We start from the raw sequence: 15085 nt of genomic DNA on the forward strand, positions 1-15085 counted from the left end.
ACCTGTATTATGAAGAATTCACTCTCTCTCGGTCTCTCTCTCTCTCGGTCTCTCTCTCTCTCTGTCTCTCTCTCTGTCTCTCTCTCTCTCTCTCTCTCTCTCTCTCTCTCTCTCTCTCTCTCTTTGCCTCTCTCTCCTCCCCCCTCCCTCTCTCTGTTTGTCTGTCTTTATATTACTCAAATTAATATAACATTTACCATAAATACATTGTTATTAGTTGATATTTTTGAAGGGGAAATAAAATTTGCATTGATTCTGGATATTCTTCTTTCCTTCCCACAAAAAAGACATAGTTTTGTGTTTTTTCCCATCAATTATTTTTTCTTTGCTGTTGCTATGTCTGTTACTCATGCCCTCTTATTTGACCTTACTTGGACTCAATTTCCTAAAGCAGACACATGTTCTCAGGCAGAATGTTTTTTTTTTTCCTGGTGCTGTGCTGTCTTTACCTACATTTCACATTTCACATTTATGTTATTATAAAATTCAATTGATATTCAACCTGATCCTCATGCAGATGCTTGGTCCAAGTCTCTAGAGGGAAGTCCCCTGAGGAAGATTGTGGAGCTGGTGGGGTAGGGGATACTTTGAACACCACTGTGCCAAATATCAGAAAGTCAGGCTTTCTTCTAATGCCCTACCCTGTACGATGTTTTGCTCTATCCTGCTAAGTTATGACAACTTCTTTGGGACAATCTATTATGATTATTAATAATAACAACACATCCCATTTTATACTGTGGAAAAGAAAACCCTTTCAAATTTGTTTTTCATGTTATACTTTTAACAACTCAAGTGGTAAACAAGGCAGAGACACCATCACCATAAAGCAAATAGTTTTATTGATGCTTTTGACTTTGTCTTTAGACCTCTAAACAATTTCACATTGAATCCTCTTTTGTGACAAAGAAAACAATCAAGAAAAATCACCTTTTTCAATGCTGACATCTCACAATGCCAATAACAATCTGCCCTCCAAAATGTCCCATTTTCATTCCACCCCATTTCTTATACTTTCTTCTGCCAGGAAACACTAACATCTGTTCCTGGGCATGTTATAAGGAAACTGATTCAATGGGATGCAACCTTGTCCACTGCCTTTGGCCTCATTATATATCCTTTCTGAAGTTGCTTTTTTTTAATATTCCCTGGGATCCATGACACCAACTTGGCGTCACCAATTCCTAAGCCTTCCTCCCTATAAATTGGAATTTACTTCCAAGATACATGGTTACATCTTATATATGTTTAAGTCCTTCAATGATGAGCCCTGTCTCCAAGGGACCCACGTAAGATATTCCCATTAGGTGGTGGGTGAAGTGTTTCTTGGAGGAAGATCCCCAATCATTCCCTTTTTTGTAAATGTCATCCCGCTTCTATTCTCTGTGTTTTGCTCATACTTGTCATATGCTTATTATCCTACCACAACAAAGCCAGAAGCATATAGAAAGCTCCTCAGTCATCTTACCCTTTGAGTATTTTTTTTTCTTTCAATATACTCCATGCCATCTACTATCGGAATTCTTCTATATCATCCATCCAATTGTGATACTGCTTTACTAATGTGAGTTTTCTGTACTGAAATCTCCACATACTACAGAAAAACTATTCCCCCATTATATATGCTCTTGCTATCCTGATTCTACTTTTATGTCCGTACCTAATATTTTAAACTCGATTCTTGTAAGTTTTTTCAATGTATGCATTCACATTTGTTTTTTTCTTCTAATGAATGTGTGATCTTGGCCCATTTCTTCTCGCTTTGTAGAGTTCTTGTGAGCAGTACTTAATACATGATCTGTCACATAAGAGATGATCAATAAATACTTTTTGGTTGATTCCTCTATTTTTTTGTTTATTTTATTCAATAAATTATTTTTTGTTTCTCTATTTTTCTATTCGCCTTGTTGTTGTGCTTCTCATTCTTATTGTTTTCATTTTTCCTCCTGCTGCTGCTCCTCCTCTTCTCCTTTCTCCTCCTTCCTCTTCTCCAATTTCTTCCTTCTCCTTCTTCTCTTACATCACCAGTCTTCAGAAATCCTTGTTGTTCACTGCATGCATCTTCAATGCTTCAATTTGGTTTTCCTCTGCCATGTGATAGTCATTTTATAAATAGGTCTCTGTGTTCTGCTCACTTAAATAGGCACCAATTAACACAAGCCTTCCTTAGTTTCCCTGATATCTCTCATTTGTCATTTCTTATAGAGAAAAAAAAAAGGTATCCCATTATATTCATGTATCCTAATGTGTTCATCCGATCCCCAGTTGATGAGCAAGTCATTTGTTTTCAACTATTCTCTACATCAAAAAGGGATGCCTTAAATGAGTTATATCAATGTTGTTTTCTTTTTCTCCCTACCTTTGGTCTCTTTGGGATATTGACCTAGTAATTTTATTGCTGGCTCAGAGCAGGCACAGATTAGTGAATTGGTGGTATGGTTCCAAACTGCTTTACAGATTTGTGGGACCTGTTCATATATTTACCAGTAATATCTTGTGGATCTTTTTGTCCTTGTTGCTCAATCAGTGGCTATTTTTCTCAGTAAGTGCTTAATAATAGTTTGAATGAAATTCACATACTTGCATCTATCACTCACCACATTTGCTTTCAGGGTGTTACCAACACACACGCACACACACACATTTTTATTGAAGTGTTCACTAGCATCCAGTGAACAATTTTCCCTTTTCTACAAGGATATTGTAAAAATGTTTGCAAAATGTCTTCCTGAGATCACACTAAGTTTCATTCAAACTAAATTTTATAATCCCATTCAAATCTAATAAAACACCTCTTTAGTGCTTTAAAATTTACAAAGTGTTTTAGATCTATTATCTCTGTTAATGCTGAAAACAACCTTGAGGAAAAACTAGTATATGCTTATTAAAATCTATGAGATTGTTTCCTTGAATATAAAATATGGATGAGTAACTTCTTCAAGGTTGTGTGGATAGCACAAAGGCACGATTCAAATTGTGATCTTCTGACGCTAAACCCAATGTATACCTTAAACAAATATATAATAACTCCAATTGCAACAACACTTGCTAAAGGGAAATTACTTTCACTTTCATGAGGAGGGCTAATATCAGCATTATACCAGATTTTACAATTTTCTAATTTCTAGGTTTTCTTAGTCAATATCATTTATCATCAGTTTTCAAGAAATCACTTAAAATAATCACTCTCTTTGACTGATGATAGCTCAGGATCTTGAAAAGAACTTGAACCACAAGAAAATGAAAATGGTATTTTAAATGAGAGAAGAAAGGAGGAAAATGGGCACAGAATAACCTTAGAAACTAAATAATTAACCAAATGAATTAAAGAACTAGAATATTTATAACATGAAATATTTATAAATTAACTTTAAAAGTCAGTTATGTAATATTCAATTTTTATGCTATTATATTATTTTTAGAGCAAGTCTTTTGTGAATTTGGCTGCCTACCTAATACCAAATATCTGAATAAAAGTGAAAAAAATATGGCAATATTCCATTTTGAAATAGGGATTTTGGTTTGTGTCATTTATGCACTTCAGCACCCAGGTAGAGTGTAAATGTGTATTTCCTAATCCAAAACATAATTTGGAGTGATATGATATTCAAATCCACAACCTTACACTGCTTTGAATCTTGCTGATTCTTGGTAACACAGGGACAAGGAAAAGGAACATGAAAGAAGGAATAAGAAGCAATACTCAAGCAGGAGTACAAATGTATTTTTTAAGTCTTCAGGCTTTTAAAAAGGAAGGAAAATTTTAATAGTGAAATTTGACAGAATCATAAAAATTTCCCTTTAATTCATGGTTTGGAAAAAAATGAACACTGTAATACCTTGAACTTTACCAGGCACCAAGATACAGAAAATGCCATCTCTTACCTCTCCAAAATGTGTCTTCAGTTTCATAAGCAAACTCAATTCAGAATTTTCCCCAAAGGAATGCAAGTGCAGTTCAGACTTCAGCATTACTATTTGCTACTGAATGAGACTAGACTCATGAAATGGTACCATTTCAGACAAAGGAGGAAATAAAGAATTTCTGTTGTCTTAACCTCTAGCATTTGATAAAAACTATGTTTAGAGAGTAAAGTGACTTTCCAAAGGTCCACTGAGTAGAAAGGCTCCATTTTGGGAATTAGAAAGCTCATCTTCTCCTATTTGCTCATTAGCTCCTTTCTATAACTTTTTGATTTTCATTTGTTCTCACACAAACAAAACCAGGAGAGGTGATTCCAGAACTGGAAAAGGACTAATACTGCCTTAATTGAGAATGGAATCTTTAGACTATGGTCAATGAACTTGACTTCTCTTTTGGGTAATATTCTATAACCCAGCAAATGAAGGTTTTATAAACATCTAGAAAAGGGAACTGCTCTAACAGAGAGCCAGACTGATATCTTTAAGAGCAATTCTTACCAGGCTCACCAAACTTTATTTATTTATTTATTTATTTATTTATTTATTTATTTATTTATTTATTTATTTATTTATTTATTTATTTATTTATTTATTTATTTATTTATTTATTTATTTATTTATTTATTTATTTATTTATTTATTTATTTATTTATTTATTTATTGACAGAATAACTAAGGTGGGAGACAGGGAGAATGAATAAGTTTTGATACGATAATAACTCAAGAGTCCTGAAAAATAGGTTCAATCAAATAAGAGGAATTCTAATAGGGAAAAAGGTATAGTTTCGTGACTGCAAAGCTGGCCCCAAAGCCAAGAAGCCTTTGGCGCAAGAACCTTCTTTGAAATACACTAGCTAAGTGACTCTAGCAAGTCACTCCTTTGTTTTTGCTCCAGACTGGAACTTCTAAAAATTGCTAGCTCAGGAACCCTTTACACTATGAATTCTATAGATCTTTGTTCTATGTGGCTTACATCTATTAAAATGTACAGTATTAAACATTGAAATGCCAGTTTTATTATAAAATAATTTTAACCTCCCAGACTCCCTGAAAGGGTTTCGGGGATGTCCCCAGATCCCCAGACCATATTTCCAGAGCTGCTGCTCTGCTGCCCTAGGCAATCTCTCTCTCTCTCTTTTTTAAATTTTCATTTTATTTATAATTTTCTCGAAGTTACATTTTAAAAAATTTTTAAAAATCACATTAATTTTTTAAAACTGTGTGTTCTAAATTTTCATCCTCCCTCCATGCTCAACCTTCCCTATGAAATAAACCCACACTATATAAGTCATACATGTGCAGTTCTGGAAAACATCTTCACATTAGTCAGGTTGTGAAAGAAAATAGACAAAATAACTTTAGAAAGATGAGCTAATAAAACTATACTTCAACCTATATTCAGATACCTTCAGTTCTTCCTCTGTTGATGGTTTTCATTTTTTATAAGTCCTTCTGATAACAACCTGTGCATCATTTCATTCACAGTTACTATTACTAACTGTATTACCTTCCATCTTATTCCCTTCCCTTGATATTTACTCTATTTTCTATCTTCCTACATCCTATGGCTCCTCAAAGTGTTTTGCTTTTTATTGCCCCCTTCCCAATCTGCCCTTCATACGTTCCCCTCCCATTTTCCCTCAGGGCAGAATATATTACTATACGCACTTGACTATGTATGTTATTCCCTCTTTGAGCCAGTTCTGATGACAGTAAGGTTCCCTCACTCCCCCACTCCTTCCCTATCTCTCCCTCCACTCCATAAGCTTTTTCTTGTTCCTTTTATGTGAGCTACTTTACCACATTCCATCTGTCCCTTTCCCTTTCTTTCAGTTCATTCCTATTACCGCTTAACTTTATTTTAAAGATGTCATCATAGGTTTGATAGGTGACACAGTGGACCAAGCATAAGCCCTGGATCCAGGAGACCCTGAGTGAAAATTCAGCCCCAGACATAAGCCACTCCACCCTGCCTGCCCCACAGAAAGCAAGGTTGAACAAAAAATAAACGCTTTGCATATATCATGCCTTCATATTCAATTCATACCTTTGCCCCCTGTGTAAGACCTCAGCTGTTCTAATACTGAGTACTGAAAAAGTTATTATGAGTTAGAAGTATTATCTTCCCATGTAGGAATCTAAACAGTTTAATCATTTAATATCCTTCATTATTTATTTTTTCCTGTTGACTTTTTTGTTTTGTTTTGTTTTGTTTTTTTGGTGAGGCAATCTGGTTTAAGTGATTTGCCCAGGGTCACACAGCTAGTAAGTGTCATGGGTCTGAGGCCAGATTTGAACTCAAGTCCTCCTGAATCCAGGGCAGGTGCTCTATCCACTGCACTCCCTAGCTGCCCCCCCTCTTTACCATTTTATGCTTCTCTAGGGTCTTATATTTGCAAGTCAAATTTTCTATTCAGCTCAGGTCTTTTCATCACAAATTCCTGAAAGTCTCATTGTTCATTGAAGTCCCATTTTTTCCCCTGAAAGATTATATTCAGTTTTGCTGGGTAGGTAATTCTTTGCTCTAGTCCTAGTGCCTTTGCCCTCTGGAATATCATATTCCATGCCCTCCAGTCCTTTAATGTAGATGCTGGTAGATCTTGTGTTATATTTACTGTAGCTACACAGCATTTGAATTATTTTTTTTCTATCTGCTTGCAATATTTTCTCCTTGACCTGGGAGCTCTGGAATTTGGCTATAATATTCCTGGAAGTTTTCCTTTTGGGATCTATTTCAGGAGGTGATCAGTGGACTGTTTCAATTTCTATTTTACCTTTTGCTTCTGGAATATCAGGGCAATTTTCCCTGAAAATTTCTTGGAAGATGCTGTCTAAACTCATATTTTGGTCAGGACTTTCAGGTAGTCCAGTCATTTTCAAATTATTTCTGCTGGATCTATTTTACAAGTCAGCTGTTTGTCCAAGGAGATATTTCACATTACTCTCTATTATTTTATTCATTTGGATTTGCTTAATTGTGTCTTGGTTTCTCATGAAGTCACTATCTTCCATTTGTTCATTCCTAATTTTTAGGCAATAATTTTCTTCAGAGAGCTCTTGTATGTCCTTTCCCATTTGGGTTTTCAAACTTTTGACTTTTTTCTCATGACTCTCATTTCTCTTTCCATTCTTTCCTCCATCTCTCTAAATCTTCCTTCTATCTCTCCTACTTTCTCTTCAAAATCCCTTTTGAGCACTCTCATAGTGTGAAACCAATTCATATTTTTCTTGGAAATTTTGAATGTTGGAGTTTAGATTTTGTTATTATCTTCTTCTGAGGGTTTATTCTGGTGTACTTCCCCCCACCCCACAAAAAGCTTTTTATATTCTGCTGCTTTCTTTGTCTACTATTCTCAACCAGGAAGCAGATATTTGATTGAAATCTGATTCTCTGTGGTCAGGAAGCTTGGCATGCCTGTGCCCCTTGCCCGCTGGGCCACCACTACTAGAATTTTCTCACTGGATCAGAACTTGGGTACTTTGCCTACGTCCAGCAGATGCTGCAGCCAGTTCACCCCTGCCAACTTGCAAAACCCCTCCCTGGTCTGAGAGTCGATTCTCAGAAAAAGCCACAGGCACTGGAGACTCTGGGGCCCTAGAAAAGCTGTCTGTTCCAGACTGGCTGAGTTCCAGAAGCAGCTGCTGCCACAGTTGAGTCAGAGTTTCCCGAGGCCTGGTTCTCTGTGACTAGGGATGTGTCTGCTCAGCATGCTCCACTCTCACCCTGGTACAAGAAACCTTTCCTGCTGACCCTGTAGGTTTTCTTTTCTTATTTCAGTCTGTCTTTTTTTAGGTTTTGCTGCTCCAACAATTGTCTTATGATATTATTTGAAGGTATTTGGAAGGGTTTTAGGGAGAGGTCAGGGAAGTCACTGCCTTTCCTCTGCCATCTTGACTCTGCCCCCTCTAGGCAATCTCTAAGAGAATCCTTTTTCTGTGTCAGGAGAGGGAGTTTCTCTTTCTGCTACTTCTCTATGCCTTTGAGACAGAGTTCTAGTCTATACCTATTTAGAAGGACTAAGCGTGAAATTACATACTTGAAGCCCCAAATTAATTCACCAAAATACGACTTGGGTGTGGTAGGGGAAAGACAGATAATTGTTACTATGAAAAAGACCTGGGGGGGGGGGGTTCTGGATGGTAAGTTCAATATCCCAACATTTTGAGAGGTCTGTTTTTTGCTGGAAATCAATTATATGATAATATGACCGGGGGGGGGGGGGGGCAGAGCCAAGATGGTGGAGAGGAAGCAGCAAGCTGCCTGAGCTCTCCTTCTGTTCCCTGAAAACGATCATTAAATCAAGCCTCTGGATGGATTATGAAACTACAGAACCTGCAAAGAGACAGAGAGACACAGTCCTCCAGCCAGAGATAATTTAGAAGACTTCAGGAAAAGGTCGGTCTGACTAGGGCAAAAGGGAGGCCCGGCACAGGGCAGCAACCCAGCGCCGAGGGTGTCGGGGCAAGTCAGCAGGAGCTGTGGGCCACAGCCATACAACTGAGGCCCCTGGAACCTGGTTCAAAAAACTGGTGGCCAAGAAGGACAGTCGAAAAACCTACCTGCACCGGCCAAGAGGTCCACGAATGGGTCAGGCTGGATCAGATGCCGGGGTCAGACGCCAGGATCTGGCGCCTGGCTGGCCGAGCACAATCAGACAGGAAGTGCAGGGCTGGGGATCTCCACACACCATAAAGGCCTCAGAGTAAAAACCCGGTCACACAGCACCTATACCCCTGCACAAGAAGCCCAAAACAGGGACCCTGGTGCCCCCAGAGCAGACCTCAACTTAAAGAATAAATAAATAAGCTGCAATAATGAGTAAGCAGCAAAAAAGAGCCCTCTCCATTAAGAGCTTCTGTATCAATAGGGAAGAAGCCAACACAAACTCAGAAGAGGACAATAGCCTCAAATTGCCTACATCTGAAGCCTCAGGAGGGGAGGTGAATTGGTCTCAAGAACAAAAAGCCTTCCTGGAAGAGCTCAAAAAGGATTTTAAAAATCAATTGCAAGAGGTAGAAGAAAAAATGGGGAGAGAAATGAAAGCAAAACAAGAAAACTATGAAAAAAGAATCAGCAGCTTGGAAAAGGAAGCACATAATTTCACTGAAGAAAACAAAGCCTTAAAAAATTCATTTGGCCAAATGGAAAAAAAGGTGCATAATCTCACTGAAGAAAACAATACCTTAAAAAATTCACTTAGCCAAATGGAAAAAAAGGTGCATAATCTCACTGAAGAAAACAATGCCTTAAAAATTAAAGTGGGACAGTTGGAAGATAAGGAATCCATGAGACACCAGGAATCAGTCAAGCAGAATAAAAAAAAATGAAAAAATAGAAGAAAATGTGAAATACCTCATTGGAAAGAAAACTGATCTGGAAAACAGATCAAGGAGAGACAATTTGAGAATCATTGGACTGCCTGAAAGCCATGACCAGAAAAAAGAATCTAGACACCATATTCCAGGAAATTATTAAGGAGAACTGCCCTGATATCATAGAATCAGAGGATAAAATCATCATTGAAAGAATCCACCGATTACCTCCTGAAAGAGACCCCAAAAGGAAAACTCCAAGGAATATTGTAGCCAAATTCCAGAATTATCAGGTGAAGGAGAAAATACTCCAAGAAGCCAGAAAGAAGCAATTTAAATATCATGGAGCCACAGTCAGGATTGCTCAGGACCTGGCAGCTTCAATATTAAAGGACCGCAAGGCTTGGAATATGATATTCCGGAAGGCAAAGGAGCTTGGATTGCAGCCGAGAATCTATTACCCAGCAAAAATGTGCATTTTCTTTCAGGGGAAAAGATGGACATTTAATGACATTGTTGACTTTCAATCTTTCCTGGTGAAAAGAGCAGAACTGAATAGAAAATTTGATCTCAACATACAAGACTCAAGAGAAGTTTAAAAAGGTAAACAGAGGGGGGAAAAAGGGTTACCCTATTAGGTTAAACTGTTTATATCCCTACACAGGAAGATAATACTCATAACTCTTAAGAACTGTAAATGTATTTGGGCAGAGAGAAGGACTTTATATAGAGGGTATAAATATAAATTGTCTTTGATGTGATGATACAAAAGAATTAAGGGGTTAAAAAGGGAGTCTATGGGGAGGAGAGGAAAGGGGAGGTGGAATGGGATGAATTATATCATATGAAGAGGTGGAAAAAAAACCTAATATGATAATATGACCATTGGCATCCTTTGAAACCACATACATGAGAAAGGGAAGAAGTCATAACTATTGGAAACTGGTAGCATTCTTTGCTTATTCCCCAATCCATTCCCATCATTTCAGGGAACTTGACATGTGCTCTTTTTTCTCTACTGTCATGCCTTCCTTTCCTAAGAATCTTATCTAACTGGAAAGTGTTCTGGTTTAGAAAAAAAGTGTCTATCTACAGTGTCTGGAGATTTGGGCTCACATTCTGAGATTTCCTAATCACATTACCCTGAACAAGTCCCTTCACTGCACTTTTCCAGACTCCTTCAAAATCCCAGGTCAGAAATCCTATTAAAAATACTGAAGAGCCTGGAGGATCATTCTTGTTTCAAAAGGATTTTAAGAATCTCTGTGTGAGTGTGTGTTGCTGTATATAAGTGTAATTGACATGGACCCCCATCTAGAAACTTGGAAAATCTCTCCAGGCAAAATGGGGCAGGAGCGAATGTCAACCCTGGCCATCTTCTATCACAGTGAAGTTTTATTAAAATAAAATCCTATCTATGGTGCAACCAGGGAACTTCAGCAAACCAGAGTCTAAACTGTAATTGATTGTGTTCCTCACAGTCCCCAAAACAACAAGCCTCTTCCATCAGACTTCTCTGTAAATCATCAGAAGTAGCACTGAAATGGAATCCACTGAACACTTCCCCACAACTCTATTCCAGTGCCTACCTTATGTTTCCCTTAAAACAATACCACTCTCTCCTGGAATGTAAGACCTCTCCCTTCTACTGGCTTTCTTGGCTACCCAAGGACGAGAAGTGTGCTAATGACAGCTCAGTTCAGCTCAGGAAAGCCAATTGCTAATTGTTCATTATGAACCTCAGAAATCAGCAAACTACAATTCTGGGATTTTTTTTTTCACTTATCTAGACTTAAGAAAATTATCGAAAAAATTTGAATGCTACATATTTGTTAGAAGTATTTCATGGGCACATTTTTTCTCTTGAGACACAGTTGTTAAATATTTATCAACACAATGCTTTTGGGAATCCACACCTGTTCCTGAGTGCCCCAGATTTCAAGAGAAATGGTTAAGATTTTTTTTACATGGTCTTGCCATCAGCTACAATTCTTTCTGGAAGAAATCCTGAAAGGAAATCCTCAAAACATTTTTTCCCTTGTAGCTTAATTTCCTCCTTTTATAGTTTAATGACCTTTGTAGACACATGTATGAATTGATCCAGGTGCAGAGCTTTAGTGCTACTCCTGCAGAATGACTCCTCTGATCTCTTTTGGAGTTCAATTTCTACCCTCAGCTTCATGAGTCATCCAAGCATTTTATCCCTAGTGGCAGATTGGGTCTTTTAAATCAAAACCCACACCTGGTATCCTGGCTACTTCTCTCTCCATGTCTGCCTCTTATACTTCTTAGCTTCTTTGGAAGCATATGTCTTGTGCCTCAAATTCCACAAAACAACCACCCCTCCCATTCCAGTTCATTGGCTCTTCTCCCATAAATAGAACTTGATATTAGTTTTAGAGCTATTGTATATACTTTTCTATGTTTTTTTTTGTTATACCTCCCTGCCACCCCAATAGATCACCAACTCCTTAAAATATACGACATCTTCTTGTCTTTTTCTGTCTAGAATCAAGCACAGTCCCTGGAATATGGTAATTGGTTAAGCATTTGTTGGTCAAATTTAATTAAAAAATTTAAATGGATTGATTACTAGGTGTTAACCTCCCTTCCCTGGGGACTCCAATCTACTTGTCCAGAAATTAACTCCCTTTATTATCTCCCAACTTCCTGTCCATAGGAAACCATTCCACCCTTCATATTCTCTGAGGTTAGTCTGTGGAGGGGAAGCCAGAGTATGCAATGGCTCCTATCTATTTGGTAAGAATTCAGAGGAGATATGTCAAAAGGGAAGCCAGAGCCTGAACACCCTGTGCATATTACCTCCATATGCACACATACACACATGCTTTCACATACACAGAACAAAAATCAAACTCAACAAGCATCTGTTAAGCACCTACTATGTCCAGGGAACTTTGGTAGATGTTGTAGATAGAAAGATGAAAACAACACAGCCTCCACTTTTAAGAAACTAACATTCTGTTGTATTGAAAGATTGTTGATGCAAGCCCCAAAGGGGGAAAATTATTTTAGTAAACCTTCAACTCAGAGACAACACAACTCCAGTAACCTAACAAACAGAAGCACCTGCTTTGTGTTCAAATACATAATTACCAAGTAAATCTGCAGACTCCTTGGCAGGAATAGATGAAGTGAATGAATACCTTTCAAGCACTCACTCAATGATGCTGATTGGCAACTCCCACTGTTCCCCACCTTCAGCTAAGAAAAGCTGCTGAAATGAAACTGGACACTTAGTTATACATTTAATAATCCACAGACTAGGAGCATCCTGAAATTGATGGAGCCTTCAAGATCAGTAATAGTGTTCATTCTGGAATACAGGTATCAAGATGACCACAGAGGCTATGACATCTTTATCTGTTCTTCAGATTCTGAGTCAGATACAGGGATTAATAGCTAGGGTGGTTGGGCATTCATAGTAAGTCATCCTTGCTATACTCTCAGGAGCCTTGAAGTTCCTTCCCCCTCAGCCTAGCACACACATTTCAGAGTGAAGGTCATTGTCTTATTATGTGTTCATTTCTCTCCAGTGGGTTAGTGATTTGGCTCTTTTTTTGGCCAGTAGGGTTCTTTGATGTTCTTTGACAAGTCACTCCTAGTTCTCCATTGAGATAAGTCCTTCTGAGCACCAGGAAGTTTCTCATGGCCCAGGGAGCAGCTGTCATGACTTAATTAAATCCATCAGATGAAAGTAACTGAACTCACATTGAGCAACTCAGGTCACAATCACAGTGATGCTTGCCTTCCCCGCTCAGTGACACTTCCATCTCTCGTTTTCATCTTGCTACTTCACTAACATAGACATTTATATCTGTTAAATTCACCAGACTTTATCTGGCCAAAGAAACCCATTATTTTGTGACAAGGATTGACAGCCCCACCTTGGAAGATACCTATAAATTATTCTGATTATATCTAGATTTGCACTGTCTGCTCTCAGAAGGCCCTTTAAGGGGAAATCACATCTAGCCACACCAAAATCCAATTTATTTGCCTATGGCTGGTAACAGATGTGATATTCATAAGGGAATGTTCATAGATAACAGACAAGTCCATGAAAACAAACAAATAAATTGAAACAATCTCAATGGTTTTGATGTGAGACTTTCATATATATATATATATATATATATATATATATATATATATATATATATATATATATATATATATATATATATATATATTTACATCACCTCTTGAGGAGAGGATGCTGAAGATAATTCATTATGGTTTCCTAAGTGTTTGCACTGGTATCCTGGGAGACAAATTATTAAAATGTTATAATCACCATTTTATAGAAGAGAAAATAAGTTCTAAGAAGTTAAGTGATTTGCCCATGATCTCATACCTACCACAGAAACTGCGAGTATCTTGAAGGGAGGGAATGTTTTATTTGTGGTTTTTTTGCCCTTGTTTCCAATGTCGTGTTTGAACTATAGGGGACATTTTGTGGCTTGATTGAAGTGTCTAAAAAGGAGTTTGAACCTGGCAGGATGTCAGCTTTTGTAAGTTAGGGATTGTTTGGCTTTGGGCTCTGTACCCTTAGCACCTGGCACATAATTGTTGCTCAACAGATATTAGTTGAATTGTTTTGAATTGAATTTTCTGTGGGGCAATGAGGGTTAAGTGACTTACACAGGGTCACACAGCTAGTAAGTGTCAAGTGTCTGAGGCTGGATTTGAACTCAGGTCCTCCTGAATTCAGGGCCAGTGCTTTATCCACTGCACCACCTAGCTGCCCCCTTGAATTGCATTTTGAGTCTAATGTTCTATCCACTCCACTATATTTCCTCTCTCAATTGAACCTTTGATTGATACCTCAAAATCCTACCCCCCCCTCACATATCCATCAATATACTTTCTTTCATTGGATGCTAGTCTGTCCTCTGTCAGTCATCTTGCTGCCATGGTCTATATCTCTGGTCCCTCATACTCAACCAAACTCCCCTTTTGGATTACTGGCATAATGTATACATGTGCCTGGAATGCATCCCCTCCACATGCTTATTTCTTCATCGCACAAACTCAGCTCAAGTGCAATCTTGCTTGGTTCCTCTATCTACTAGTGTTCCTACCGAAATTCTGTTGGATTTAATTTACAGTTTTGTATATGTATTCTTTATGAAATTATCAGCTCTTTGAGAACAGGGATAAGTTTTGCTTGGTCCTTTTTTTTCCCATAGCACCAATATGAGTGCAATATGTACTAGATGCTCTATGAATTTTTGTTGGCTGACTGAATGTATCTAATTACAGTTTGATTCACCCTCCTTATAATTGTTTGGAGGAGTGGGTAAGAGACATTGGAGCATTTTGATTAAATGTTTTGTGTTTAAGTGCACATGGGTTGGGGCAATCAGGATAAATGACACCTAGCTAACCTTGAGCAACAGTGGTATACCACAAGTATAACTTGATTCTCTTTCTGGGAATGAAGGTGAACGTTCTTGGATATTTGATTTCATTGGAAGGAAAATGAGTGCTCCAACAATATGGAAGAATTAGTCTAGGAAGGAAGCCAGGAAGAAAAAAGTTTCTGAGGGGGTGGGAAGAAATCAATGTCAAGTGGTGGGTGTGGAGAACATAAAACCATGGAGACAGAGGACAATGGATTCTGTACCATCAGAACCACACAATAGATAGGAGGTTCTTCTGTTATTTGTAGCTGAAGAGCTGAGGGAGACATATGTCAGCCTTATTTAGTACACGTTTGATATGTGGATACAGATTCTGAACACTTAGCTCTGGGAGCAGTAGGAATAGGCATGAAAATAGAATATTTTCATTACATTTTAGAGCATTAGCTTCCAGAGAGACT

This window comes from Dromiciops gliroides, chromosome 3 (assembly GCF_019393635.1).
Source record: "Dromiciops gliroides isolate mDroGli1 chromosome 3, mDroGli1.pri, whole genome shotgun sequence".
Classification (NCBI taxonomy): domain Eukaryota; kingdom Metazoa; phylum Chordata; class Mammalia; order Microbiotheria; family Microbiotheriidae; genus Dromiciops; species Dromiciops gliroides.